At 44.9% G+C, this 14101-nt stretch overlaps 1 long non-coding RNA gene across 1 annotated transcript; it reads left to right on the forward strand.

Annotated features, from left to right (window-relative positions):
• Positions 1 to 519: 519 nt before the first annotated feature.
• On the forward strand, positions 520 to 1570 carry LOC120831966 (uncharacterized). Its single transcript, XR_005714136.2, has 3 exons — positions 520 to 613; positions 909 to 994; positions 1442 to 1570. It is a non-coding gene; the product is annotated as an uncharacterized LOC120831966 (long non-coding RNA).
• The last annotated feature ends 12531 nt before the right edge of the window (positions 1571 to 14101 follow it).

Below are 14101 nucleotides of genomic sequence, written 5' to 3' on the forward strand. Positions count from 1 at the left end.
ATTCAGCAGATGTTTGTTCACTTGCATGGGTACAGGTCAGCTGGCTTCAGAGAGGATCTATTGCACAGGTATGCCGGTTTCTTTTCAATGGAGAAGCGGTATCAAAGGTGTACCTATTATGATATATTAACACTCTGACGTCATGCAGGCAAACGATTTTCAAAGTTTTACAGAATTTAAATTCACAACGGCTGTTAATGACAACTGCTACAGCAAATGGTAATACTCGTGCGTAGATGCGCTGTTACTGGGGTGGCCAAGTGGATTTTTTTTTTTTAAATATAAGAATATGACTAGCATGTTTCTAGGAAATTACGTCCAGAGACCCCTCATTAAAAAATAAGTTTTACAAAGCATTTAATTTAAATAAATACACTTGTAAGATACTTCAAAATCTGTCAACAATACAGTGTAATGTATATTTAAATACTAAAAACAGTTTCTGAAAAACGGACGCATTTCTCGAAGGAATAGTTAATGTGAAAACATTACACCTTTAAGAACCCACTAGCTTAGCTTAGCTTAGCTTGGCATCAGTTTAGCGTTAACTGCGGCTAGCTAAACTGGCCCCATTAGAGAAGCCAACCAGCTGCGTCACACTCTGTCATTAACGGTTAGTTTCTCGCGCACAGCTGAGTCAGCTGACACGCGCCTCATATTTAAAATCTATTACGTGTTTTCTACTAACTCATAGGAAATATGATAGATGCATTTATTTACCGAAGCGTAAAATTCGGATACATTTCGGTTTACCGTTAATTAGCGTTAGCCAAACTAAAGCTAGCCTTTACATTTTTAAAAGAAAGTTGTCCTTGAAGCGTCTTGTCTTTCAAATTTAAGGTTTGTTTGGCCTTTCTAGAAAGCCTGTGTTTTTGACTTGTATCCCTCCGTTGTGTCGTTTCCACCAGAGGACACTGTTGCTCCAGAAACGCCTGTCGGCCTCGACGCGATCAACAGGTGCAGCAAGTCCCAGATGCTTAAGACGGCACAACCGGTAATATATGGGCACCCTGATATGTGTTTAGTTTATATTCAGCTTCTACTGTTTAGGAAATACTATGACAACCGTTAAATACCCCCCCCCCCCACCCACCCCCGTAAAGACAGGAGAAAAACAATTTAACCAGCAAAACTGATGCAGTAATTTACAGTAAAAGTAAATTTACCCTGATTTACACATCAGTTTTATTAGTTCATGATTTATCATGAGTTTTTCTATAATTAATAATTGTGTGTGTGTGTGTGTGTGTGTGTGTGTGTGTGTATATATATATATATATATATATATATATATATATATATATATATATAATATGCATACACACAACTGTGTTTAGTAGTACAAAAAGCTTGGAATGGGAAAACTTTCACTAACGCATGCTGCCTCTCTGTGTTTGTATTTTCCGTGTGTGTCTGTCTGTCTGTCTGTGTGTTTTATCAGCTACCAATTCCCCGGGCCTTGATGTGAACTCCGGTCCTGCTTCCAGGACGGAATCATTTTCTGTGAGTACAACCGACCAAGTATGATTAGTTTATCAAACGTGTGCATATGTATTTCACGAGAGAGAGTCCAAAAAAACCCGGGTATGATTAATTTACCAGCATTCCGCAGGGTCAAGGAAATTGATGCAGGATAATTGGGCACATAGGGAATCGTTGGCAATTTGTGCTTTCAGACTCTACTTGAGAAATTAGATGTCAGTGCAAATGTGAAATTGCTCCTCAATGTTCTCAAAGATTCCATGAAAATTTAAACATAAATCTTAAGTATTTCCAGCAAAGGGATCCTTCCCCTTTTTTTGTGCCAACTTGAAATGAAGCCCTGTGAAAATGATCTGAATGAAGTGAGGGTGTATGAGTGTGGGGGGGGGGGGGGGGACATGCAAGCTTGTGTAAAGTTGGGACTCCGAGGATGATGTCGGGGCTCTTGCTTTTGGTAAAATCCTCATGCAAGAATTCATTAGTTTCTTTTTGACAGGAAGTAAAGTTTGAATTCATCTGAAGTCTTGTAATTATAATATTCATAATATGTACACCTATAGCGCAAAATATAACTCAGACTCTGCTGTATAGCCTACTTTCTTTTTTTACTCTGGTTCAAAGAAGTGTAGACGTTAGAAGGTACAATCGTACAACACATGTGTTCATATGAATGAAAATAAATTACGCAGCTGTGAATAATTGATTTAAAGGAGCAAACATTTGTCTAGTTCGGGAGGTCATTAATAAAGTTGCAGTGTATGTTTTAGTTTGAAAGAAGTTTGAACCATTTGATGTTGAAAAGGATCCAGACTCTGCTCCCTTTTTCAAAAATACACTGGTCATTAATTACATATTTTCACTTAAAGCTTCAATTACACGCATTACTGAAAATGAATAAATCATCTTGACCGGCCCAGAGTCTGATCAAAACCTGTGGTGAATTTTATATTCATGCGAAATCAAGATAAACTGATCAATTAAAAAGTCTAGCTCCAAACTCGTAGTTATATTTAAATGTTAGTGTTTATTCCTCACGGGCATGCAGTGCAAAAGAAAATGCTAAACAAGAATATTTTTGGTAAGCATACTACATACTGACACTCTGAAAAACGGCTTCATTTGTCCTCATTAAAAGCTTAAAAGTCCATGAATAAATAATCATTAAAGAGGATACTTTTCCTCCGTTTTTTTCTCCGCTTTCTTTCCTCTTCGGCCTTATGCAAAATACACTCGCTGCCTAAATAAATATGCTCCATGAAGGCTGTTTAGAAACGTGTCCTCCCCCTCCTCTATTCCACATTTAGATCGCTGACATGCACCTAAAGATCACATCCTACATTGGCTGTTGGTTTCAGAGGGAAAAATTGGACCTCCGAGAGCCAACTTAATGCAATTAAGTGAGGATGATGAGTCGTTCTCTCCGTGTGTTGCTTGAATCACCAAGCAAGGCAGAATCGAAACTTAAAGGCAAGAAGAAAAGAAAAGAGCGGGAGATGAGCACGCACAGGCAGGTCCCTGCGGTTTAATTATTTTAATTATCTCTCGTCTTTCAGCTTTCCTAAAAAAAAAAAAGAGGCCATTAAAGGATGCCCGTTTGGGTTAATCTGATTAAAAAAACAAGATGGAGGAAGAGATGAAAGGCTGCAGATGTCTGCGCTAATCAGGGGAGTTAAAGCTGCTATTTGTGAACTGGGACGGTTGTTAAAGTGGGTAGAAAGTGTGAGTGTTTTTCTTTCTTTTATTTATTTTTATACGTTTTTCCTCACTTCAAAACACCTCCTTCCTGCATCCTCCGTTGATCAGCTCTCTCTCTCTCGCATCTCCTCAAACTTACGCCGTGTCTGATTCTCGCTCTGCAACGGTGCTGGCAGCAGGTCAGGCAAACATGGTGCGAAAAAATATTAAAAGTTTAAGTGGAGTCTCATGTGGTACGTTTCGATTTTCTATAAAGCGATGAAAGCAGCATTAGCAATTAGCAACACCAGAGTGAATATCTCCTTTTTTTTTATAGAAAGTCTGCCAACACATCATTATCAATTTACCAATCTCTGCACTTTTATTCTGAGGCAAAATATAATCTTTAAAAGCTTCTAATCAATTCATTTCAGTCAATAACTTTATCGTGGGATATTCTTGAAGTGGCGTGAAGCAATCCGGTTTATTCTCTCGTGTTGCAACATGCATGAAGGTAGAGGGGAAAAGTTGATGCAGGTGAAACTCAAAGTGCAACGAGTGCAAAGTATTTTTGTACTTAAATTTGTCCGGATGCCATTTGGGTTTTACAGTTTCTAACACGACGGAGGGCTTTTTATTATGTTTCAACATATAGATGGTCCGCATATGAGGTTTCTGTCTTTAAGACAAAAGTCAATTTTACATAGAACGGACCGGATAAGAAAAGAGACCTGATTTAGCTCCATCATTACTTAATGTGATATAAAGGAAGCCGTATGCATCAACCTCGCATCACTCAACGGGGCCAAAATGCAACACTGTCGACTTTGATAAGCAGGGAGTCAAAGTTCCTCAGACTGCAGAGGGTGACATTTGTTCAGGCAAGAATGAGTACAAATCAAGGCACAGGTGTCGAGCCGCAGCACGGCGAGAGAGGAGAGGAAAGGAGAGAAGAACCCCCCCCCCCCTCCCCCACCCGATAAACAAAGATCTACTTTCAAACTAAATCAAGCAGAAGGAATGTCCTGAGTGTGTAAAGAGATGGACGGGAGCCCATGCAATATTTAAGCGCCATGTCTGGCAACGGCAGCCATGACACTCCTCTCCGTGGCCCCCGCCCTCCCGGCTTCCCGGCCATCGGCTCTTCCCTCAAGGTGACACTTCAAAGCGGGCACGCAGACATGGCATGCCTGGCTGTCGGCATGGAGCCAGCCCCCCTCTCCTCCACCCTCCTCCCCTCCCTCCCTCTCTCCCGCCCGCCCGCCCGCCACCCATTCTACCCAGTCATCCCCCACTCCACCCCGCCACCACCTCAAAGACACGGCTCCTACCCCTGCTGGGCCAGGTCAGCGCCAAGATCCACACCGCTTGCTGTCTCGGGAGCCGCTGTCAAAAAAACTCTTCCCCACAAGCTTAATTAATAACGGGCCATTCCTAATGCAAACCCTCTGAATCTGCAGCCCGTTCCCCTCCCATCCTATTGGTGAGTTCTGAGGCCGCGACAGAAGGCAGACAAGGAGACGAGGGCTGGTTGGGGAAGCATCCAAATCATTTGAATTTCGATGGTTGAGATTCACATGCATTATTCCCGGCCCTTTATAACCTATTTTCTGTGTTGTACGGTGTGCCTGCCTGTCTGTCTGGGGGCTTTTTCTCTTTTCTAAAGATGTCTCTCTTCTGCAGATGATTGGAGACACTCGAATGAAAGAATATTGTGTTTCTGTCTTTGGCCTGTCTGACAGGTAGGATAGGAAAAACCTAAATGCAAACACTCCCACACACACACACACACAGTCTGCATCAGCTGGGTCCAGGCCCTGTAATCACCTCTCAATCCTGCAGGGAGAATTTTACAGAGCACTCCGTGATCGATATTTGCCGATCCGTCTGCCCGTATCAACCTCAAATAAAAGCAGAGAGCAGGAGACAAGGCAGCACAAGCAGGTCGTCGGGAGGTCTGCTGCACCACCCTCCCCCGTTTGAAGTCTGCGAAAGCACTCATCAGTGTGTAGAACCGGCCTCGACTTGGCACGCCGGGTCACCGCCGCCTCACCCTGAGCAGCGCACGGTTGATTGTCTCGCTGTCGGGGCGTGCAGGGTTGTTGTTTTCAGAGGTGAGAGGACAGGTCTTTTCCGGCAAGCTGGGCTAGGGTTTTTTAATAGGGCCCCTCGCCGGCCTGCCCAGGCCGACACACCGATCATGATGATCGGGGTGGGGGAACCCGTTGGAGACTCACTCCTCCTCCTCTTGCCAGACCTCAGCTCATGTTACTGTATTTTTATTCATCGCGTGTGCGTTCCATTCTTGATGGACTGACTGGGGGGAAGATGGGGGTGGGGGGTGTGCAGGCTAAACAACCCTGTGTGCCTCAATGAGCCGTGGTTAAATGGTACACGCCTTGGAAAACACAGGGAGAACTGACTCGGGAGCCTGGCGGCATTTAGGGCAAGGAGCTGCTTACGTTAGCTGACACGCTGATATAATTAGGTTGTAATAAATAAGAGAGGAGAGCTGGGGGGGTGGTGTCTCAACAGTGGCCATTAGAGAACCACATAGGTTGCATTTCAATAAAGAAGAAAAAAAGTCACCTGTCTACTGGGAAATAGACACTTTCTCCGACGCACATTTAGTCAGTGTCCTACTTGCAGAGTCCTTCTGCGTGTAGTTCTAAGCCCCAGATGTCCGTCCCTTTAAGCGAGCTAACTGAGGGGGGTTGTAGGCTGAAACCAAACTGTAATTAGTGCACTTTGAGAGCAGGTACGAAGGCGAGCCTCATCACCGCCGCTTTCCCTGAGACTTAAGCCTCGTTGAGACGAGGCTGTAACCTCCTACAATGAAGCGGTAATTAGCTTTATTAGCTTTCGATTCCCTTTTACTTTTGGCAAAGTGGGTGAGGCTTAGCTTTGGCCTCCGTCGAGATGAATCGCAGAAATCGGTTAATCTCGTCTGTCTGTGTTTTATCTCCACCGATGTTGCTGTATTTCACGCCGGCTACCTGCTGTTCGTCTTGGCGACATGCATGTGCACGAGCGGGTAGTAATGAGAGGCATCGGGTTTTAATAAGCAGAGCTTTACCCACAGATCCTTCTGTGATTTGCATCCGTGTCGGACACGAGGCGTAAAGCGGCGTGATTGATTCATGGTTCGTCCCATATTAGAGCGAGACGGGGAGGAGAGAGACGGAAGGAAGGCCGCAGATTTACTATGAAGCTCAGCGACAAAGGGAGGAAGAGAGCGTGCATATGTTAATCCGCTGGCTGAACGATGATCAAAGACTGGAACAAGCTCAGCCCTGCTGATCGCCTCGGGGCGAACGATGCTCTCCAAGCAGCTGGGATAGTGTGCAGACGAGGAGTAAACAGATAGTTGGAAAAATCCATAGGCGAGGGTTCGGTGCCGGATGCTTGGTCCGGGGTTAGTGCCGCGTGGAGGGAAGTCTGGAAACCAGCGACGCTTTTAGGCCAATTTAAGAGAAGCGATGTGTTTTACAGCAGCGTTGTGTCCAGGAGTGAAGGAAGTTCAAAATGAGGTTACGGCTGCTCTGGTCAGCTAGGTGGTATGAGGGGAAAAAAACAGTCCTGGCTCAGACTTGAATATCTAAAGATTAAAATTATGGGCATGCGGCCGGGGCGTGTGCTTGGATCGAGGACCCCACATCCGCTCATTTGGGTTTCTAAGGAAGAAGGATTTTCTTTTTAAGTGTCCAAACGCCCAGTGTGGGGCTCGTTTGTTTGTTATCCGTTGCGCCCCCCCCCCCCATTCATCTTTAGACTGACCCAAACTATTCCCACAAGGCCTCTGCTTCAGGTACCCGCGCTCGCTGGCTGCTTTGGGAATTTGTGCCATCTCTGTGAACTCCCCTCAAGCCTCAATTTGGGTTTGAATTTTGCAATTGTTCCCTCGTCAAAAACATTCTCCTATACGTCCTTTATGTAAATGATTGTAGAAAGTCGAGAACTGTCTCTTTCATCAAAGCAGTCACCTTTCTGCTTCTTAATCTACAATAGCTGTTGGAAAATAAAGAATTATCCGTCACTGCTCCATTCATTATGAATTCATATCTTTGTTTGTCGCTAGCTGAATAATTACGATGACTTAGCTTTTTACCCCTAAGCTTTTGCCGTCTTTTGACTTCCTCCACTTCTGAGGCGGATTGTTTTTGTGATTAGTCACTTTGTTTAATCTGGTAATGATGGCGTCCCCTCAGGCTAAATGCCTGATTTCTGCGCACCAGTTTATTTATTCATTTGTACTTTTGACGTGTTAATCTGCATAAACGGCGCCGAGCTCCACCAGGACCCCAGAACGTCTCCCTGCACCTGTCAATTACCACAAATCTGAGACACCTGGAAGCAGCCACCCTGGTCTCGGCGCTGCGATCGGGTTAGAAGTCTGCCTGTCAATCAGCCCTGTCCTGTCGTGGACGTATTGCTATTCAGCCCTTCATCTCCAGCTCAACACTGTAGCAGTGATTGATCACAGCTGCTGCTAATTAGGATTGATTGTGCAGTGGCACAGAAACGCACAATACAGTACTACACAATGCAATTATCTTTTTTTTACTCTTAGGCCTCACTGTTTGGGCCTCAGACCACTTGACAATGGTTCAGTATATTTTAGATATGTTTATCATTAATTGCATTTGTTTGAATATTAGAAGAGAAAAAATCATGCTTTATTTCTCAAGAAGCCATCACGGATTAGATTAAAGATGTACTTCATTTTGTGTCACACAAAGACTACTTTGTTAACAACCGTTTTAAAGACAATTAAGACTTAATTTGTAAGGCAAGCGGATGATTTTGGAAGACTTGGAATGTACTGAGGCTGCACGAGTGTGTCATTTTAATGGCAGTGATTTAGGGCCAATGTATTTATAATGTTGCCACTATAGCAGACTGGCATATGCCACTTAAATTAGGAAGCAGTTGTGAATGGGTAACAGATTATAGGAAAATATTGTCATACCAGTAGAGCAAACTCAAAAAGTTAAGGAGATCTGAAAGTTATTTCTTAATTAATACATTATTTGATCAAAATTAAATTAAGGTAGGAGATAGAGCCGTTGTTTTGGGGTCAGTGAGTCGATCCTCGGCTCCTCCTGTCCACATGCACAATCCAATCGGCTCCTGACACTGTCAGTGTGTGTGTGCGTGTGTGTGTGTGTGTGTGTGTGTCTGTGTGTGCACGTGTAAATATCTGCAGAGTAGCTTTTGAGGTTCTGTCAGACGAGCAGACCCAGAGGACTGCAAAGAGAACTGTTGATAGTAATTTGCGGTGTTTCACAAGGTTTGATCAGAGACTTGAAATGGACAGAGCAGCCTCCCCGGGGAGTTGACAACAGGCCGAATGTCAAAAAGGATGCCGCTGACCTCTCTAGCCATTAGCAATTGCTGCGGTTTGTTGTTGGACAGCTGGAAGCCTGTAATTTACGGCAGCGTGGCCCGGTGAGCCCTGCAGCGGGCCTCTGCTTATCCCATGCAAATGTTCCCAAATGAAACAAATGGGAAATATCAACAAGCTCTGAGTAATAAAAAATGCATGTGGGCTGCGCTGCCGGACTCGCTTCCCGCAGACGCAGGGAAGTTACCGCTCATTAACCGGGCCGTGATAAAGTGCACGAGCGCCGCCGTCGAGCAAAAGCAATGCATTCCGCTGCGTCCAATAACGGCTGCCGCCGACCACGCGCCTGCTTGTGGAATCTATTTGCAGCAGTTTGCTATGGAGGAGAAATATTGTTACTGGCTGCAGCGATTAATTTCTCCCTCTCTGAGCTTCGACGTGTGTCTCCTTGGCTAAAAATCCATGCATATGAAGTGTAGATGTTTTATTCATTGTAATTTATACACAAGTGTGGTTGTACACGAATGTGAAGACTTTCCCGCTAACAACCCCCCACAGTACATTTAAAAAGTGGAGTCTGCTGTCTTCATTGCTGTGCCGGGGGACTGCGATGTCAGCTTTCAACAGCAACCGTGATTCAAGTCCTCGGTCCTTCTACCTGCCTCCCGAATGTCAGACGGGTTCTCGTTCATTCTGCCATGCAAACCAGCTGTTTGGCTGGAAGACGTCTGAATATTAAAGAGGGCGACACGACGGCTGTCGCTAAGAGCACAGCGGGGCATTCGGAGCCCACAAACATAAAAACACGAGACGGGATTATGAGGAGTGGGCAAGGCTGGTTTTATGGCTGCTGGGGGACTTGTAGTCCGCTGCGGTTTGTGGATTGTTTGGAAAAAGTAGATGTGGTCAGCTGACAGACGGGGCCGATGTTTCTGCATGTTTTATCAGTTATTATTGCTTATTCAAACCGACATTTCTTTCTTCTCACCTTCCATGTGCTGTTTGATAAATCTATTTTTTTACACCTCAAATTTGCTACACAGATACAAATACATAATCGTGCAAGTTACCAACTAACTAAAGGCCAAACTTCCTAAGTTACTCTATTCAAAAGACTTCGTAAGCAAATTAGGGACATGAACATCTTTCAGCGCTCTACATGTTGACTAATCCCGTCATGTTTCCATTCAGAGCTGAATTACCTTCTCTTGGTTGGTCCACCTCTTTGGTCCAAAGTTATATTAATGTCCAGTTTGTTTACTTAAAGAATAAAGAAAAATAATTTTCTGTTCATTGTTGAACGACTAACGTTTGTAATGTAAAATATAAAACATAAAAAAAAAATACATTTCTTATGATTATGATCTTCTCAACCTCTCCTAAGACTAAAAAATGCTGTCAAAAGACGAACCCTTTTTGACGACTGATAACATTTGTGTGAACTTTGACATGTGCATGTTGCCCATGCAGATGAAAGGATCATCAGCTATTCGGGGGGAGAAAAAAAAACTTCACTTCTCAACTAGGGTTAATGCTTTTGGCAGTGCACTGACGTCAACAGCTGTTCTCAAACAAGCTCTTTGATGACTCATTGACAGCGAAAGCTCCCAATTGCCACTTCCACTAACTGGGGAAATGTCAGCGGATGCGCTCAGCAGAGGCTGATGATTCCAGTCCCTCTGCTGCTGCCGCCTGCCAGAACGCAGCACTGATGAAATAGCTGTGGTGTTAATGGATGTGAGAGCGATCTTGACCTCCTCCAAAGAGCCGACTCTCTGTCTCCATTAAAAGAAAAGCAGCCTTTGCTTTGGTCTGGATCAGAGCCGGGGCTCTCTCGGTGCCACGGGGAGCAGCCAGACAAAGTTAATTGTGCGCCTCCTGTGCACCTCCACCTCTGCGTCAGCACTCGGGGGAGCAACTGTGGAGGACACTGATTTTGAAAAAGACAGACAAGTAATAATAAGGTTATTAGTGCGGAGGTGACTAATTACCTAATTGTACTGTTGCAAGAAAGGGGGGAAGGAGGGGGGTTGCGCTGCGAGGTGAGGAGAGGGGAGCAGAGGTTGAGTGTTCGGAGAGACTCCCCAGGCTGGGCTGCAGGGGTGGGTCCCTCACTACGTCTCTCCTTCCCCACGGCGTCCCCCCAGCCTGCTGTTCGGGTACTGGTGACATCTGCTCGTAGCACGCCGTGGCCTCCCCCACCCCTCACCCTCCCTCAGAGGCCGGAGAACACACACACACACACACCAGACCCCTGCCTGCTTCCTCGTGCAGATGTTGCAGTCCCTGCCTGCGTAGCGCGTCAGGCCTGTTTGATGTGTGATGAAACAGAATGAAGCGAGCCACTCGGGGGCTCAGGGAGCAGAGGGGGGTTGAGGGGCACCAGGAGAGGAGGGAGGTGGGGAAGTGTACAGGGAAGAAGGGATGTTGGGATAAATCTCATTACAATATCAATCAGAGACCGGGCACAGAGAGCACGGTTGGGATGTCCCTGCACTGGAGGTCAGAAACCCCGGGAGGAGACGGTGGGGAGAGACATTTTTGTAAAAGAATGGAAGAAATGAGCCCCAAAAACAAAGGAAACCAATGTGAAGAAAGTAGAGAAAGTAGTGATGAGATGAATAAAGAGGAAAACGATTAAAGAGGAAGTAAGGGGAGATAAAGTACGATATGAAATAAGAGAAGAGGAAAGGAGGAAGCTGGTTGGACAAAAGGTAAGCGGCAAAATAGGTAAAAGTATTGGAAATGAGTGGAAAGGGAACAATATGAAAGCAGCAAGAGGAGATGAAAGTCAGTGAGAGGAAACCGGTTGATAAGGAAAGAAGAACAGGAGCCCAGTGAAATATCGAAAAGTGGAATGAAAATGAGATCATACAAAAAGAGGACATAAATGAAACCGTTCTGAGATTAAGGGAAGGACACACAAGGCAAGAGGAATATAATTGCCGAATAATTATCTATGAGAAAAGAGGAAACAAGAAATTCAAATGGAAAGGACATCAGATGAATGGACTGAACATCTGCAGAGAGAAAAAGAAAATCGTAGAACTCTAAAAAGAAATGAGTGAATACAACAAGAAGAAAGAAAAGAAGCCTTAAGGGGATGCAGCAAATATTGGTGATGAGAGGAATCAAGACTAAAAGAAGTAAACGAGGAGATGGGCAAGTAAAAGATAAGTGAGGGAGGAAGTATATGAGATGAGAGAGAAGTGGACAACAGGGAGAAAGTGAAACTAGAGGAAACCAGAAGAGAAGGAAGCAATATACCAAATAAAACGAGTAAAGGAAAGTACATGAGCTGGGACAGGGTGCTAGTACAGGAAACCAGAAGAGAGGAAAGAAGAAACGGGGGAGAAGATCTACAGTAAGCATATGAGCACAGAGGAAACGAGATGAATAGAAACATGAAACAATAAACCGGATTCTGTTTCTGATTCTATTCCAACGGGAAAGGGAAGCGCTGGAAATCCTAATAAGTTGAGGGGAAGCAAGCCAAGATGAGCTGGTCGCAGCTCTCCTCACATGTCTCCTTCCTCTCTTTCTTCCCCCCCAACATGGCTGGCTTCCCTCTTCCCTTTGCTCACGCTCCTCTGTACTCCCTCATTTACGCCTCGCTGCTGCTCCCACTGCAGTATGTTAATTATTGTTGTGGAAGAAAAGCAAAAGTTAATGACGAGAACTATGCAAAAAATGATGATGATGATGGTGGGGATGATGACTACGACGTCGATGATGATGATGATGATGATGATTACCACTTAATGTGGGCAGCGGCGTGCCACGCGTGGAAGAGTTGAACGGGAGGAAGCGGGTGAGGGAGCGCTAACGGGGGGATCAGGTGAAGCGGTGGATAGGTTAGCAGTTAAAGATCAAAGTGAAAAACAAAGGCGGATTTCAAACGGGCCCAGAGAGCTTGGCAACACACCCGCGGCTCCTCTGATAATACTTAGATCTATAAATGTTTCCCTTTTTTTTATTTATTATTTTTCTTATTTATTTTTAAAATTATTCATCGCCATAATAATTTGGGCCTAACAAGCACTTGAGGGAGACGGCTTCCTTTTGCATCCCTCTCCCCCCCGTTTCTTTAGTTCCCCGCTCCGCGGTGCTGGGAGCTCGGGGATTTGGGGGCACTATTAGAGAGAATTTCTTTTATTTGCTGCTAATGAATGATATGCATGATGCTATTTTCTTTTTTCTTGTGTACTTTGTGGGGGTAACTGCGAGGATCGGGGCAGGAGCTGGAGGATTGGACTCTTTTTCAAGGCTTTGTTCACTTAACCCTCTTCGCGCCATCCGAGAGAGTGCACGGGGTTGTTATCGTCGCTTTGCCAGATTTCCAATTCAAATATGCAATCATACTTCACTTGACACCCGTGATATGGCATAGTTTGACTTTGTTTTTCTATTTTCAGTCGAGTGTTTTGAAATATGGGTTAACTGGTCTGTAGAAACAGGAGAAGCACAGCAGGTCTGTAAACATCGCCGCCACCGAGAGAAATAACTGCGCATTTATTGTTCTTGATTGTTAAAGGGGTGCCAACTGTTTGTTGTTGTTTTTTATTTTTTTTATATCCACATAGTTCAAAACAGAGCGATTTTCTCCTCGTCCTAACTGGCAGACGCTGTGTCGTTTAAGAGCAGATCTTTTGAGACACACTGCGGCACACACACACACACACACACACACACACGTGCTTTGATTCGGGCCGAGGTCAATGACACACTGACGTTATAATGCAACGTTTAGTTTTTTTGGTGAATACGATGCACACGTCTGTCTGATATTCATGACCTTTCTCTAATGAACACCTGTTAAAGCCAGCTGTGTGGGAGGGTGTAGTGGTGAACTCGCAGCAATCGTCCATCAATAATTCAGGACATTTATCAATAAATAAGAGAAATGCTCAGAGATTGATCAAATTATGAAAAACACTGCATCTATTTGAGAGCAGCTCTTGTTGACCACTTAGGTTTATTTCATAGAAAGAAACCAGCGTAAATAGGGCAAATCAGTTCTGAATCAATTTTCACATTTGTTGAACCAAAATGTCTCTTGCAAAAGAAAAACACAGTTTTTGGGGCCGTCAGCAAACCAAATATTCTCCTGCTGCCTTATCGTATAAAGTATTTAGCTGTTTGTGCAGAGATGTCTACATTCTCCGGGGAAACACTGACCCTCACCTCACTATGCAGGAAATAATGCAAATACCTTTTAAAGTATCATCTCTGAGACTTTTGGGATAACCGCACACACACGGGACACAGACTACTTTGCCTGCAGTGATGGCTGCGGTGCTTCATTCCAGATGTTAAAACAGCAGCACACATCAGCGGGCTCTGTAAACACGGCCTCGCAGCGACCTCCCTTCTGACTCGGGAGAGCCGAAGTCCTCTTCCCTCTCCGTCCCCTCCTCTTCCCCGGAGCGCCGCAAACTAACTCTTTGATGGTTACCTCTGTGCCACCTTCAGCGGTGAGAGAAGCTGCTGTTTTCCCGTGCCGAGAGTCGTGTCCGAGGCTTCACACGCCTCGCCGGTGAGGAGGAGGGGCTCTGGGGGTCGGGCCGCCCTGATCTTTACCTCCTACCTACTACATGGCTA

This window comes from Gasterosteus aculeatus, chromosome 14 (assembly GCF_964276395.1).
Source record: "Gasterosteus aculeatus chromosome 14, fGasAcu3.hap1.1, whole genome shotgun sequence".
Taxonomy (NCBI): domain Eukaryota; kingdom Metazoa; phylum Chordata; class Actinopteri; order Perciformes; family Gasterosteidae; genus Gasterosteus; species Gasterosteus aculeatus.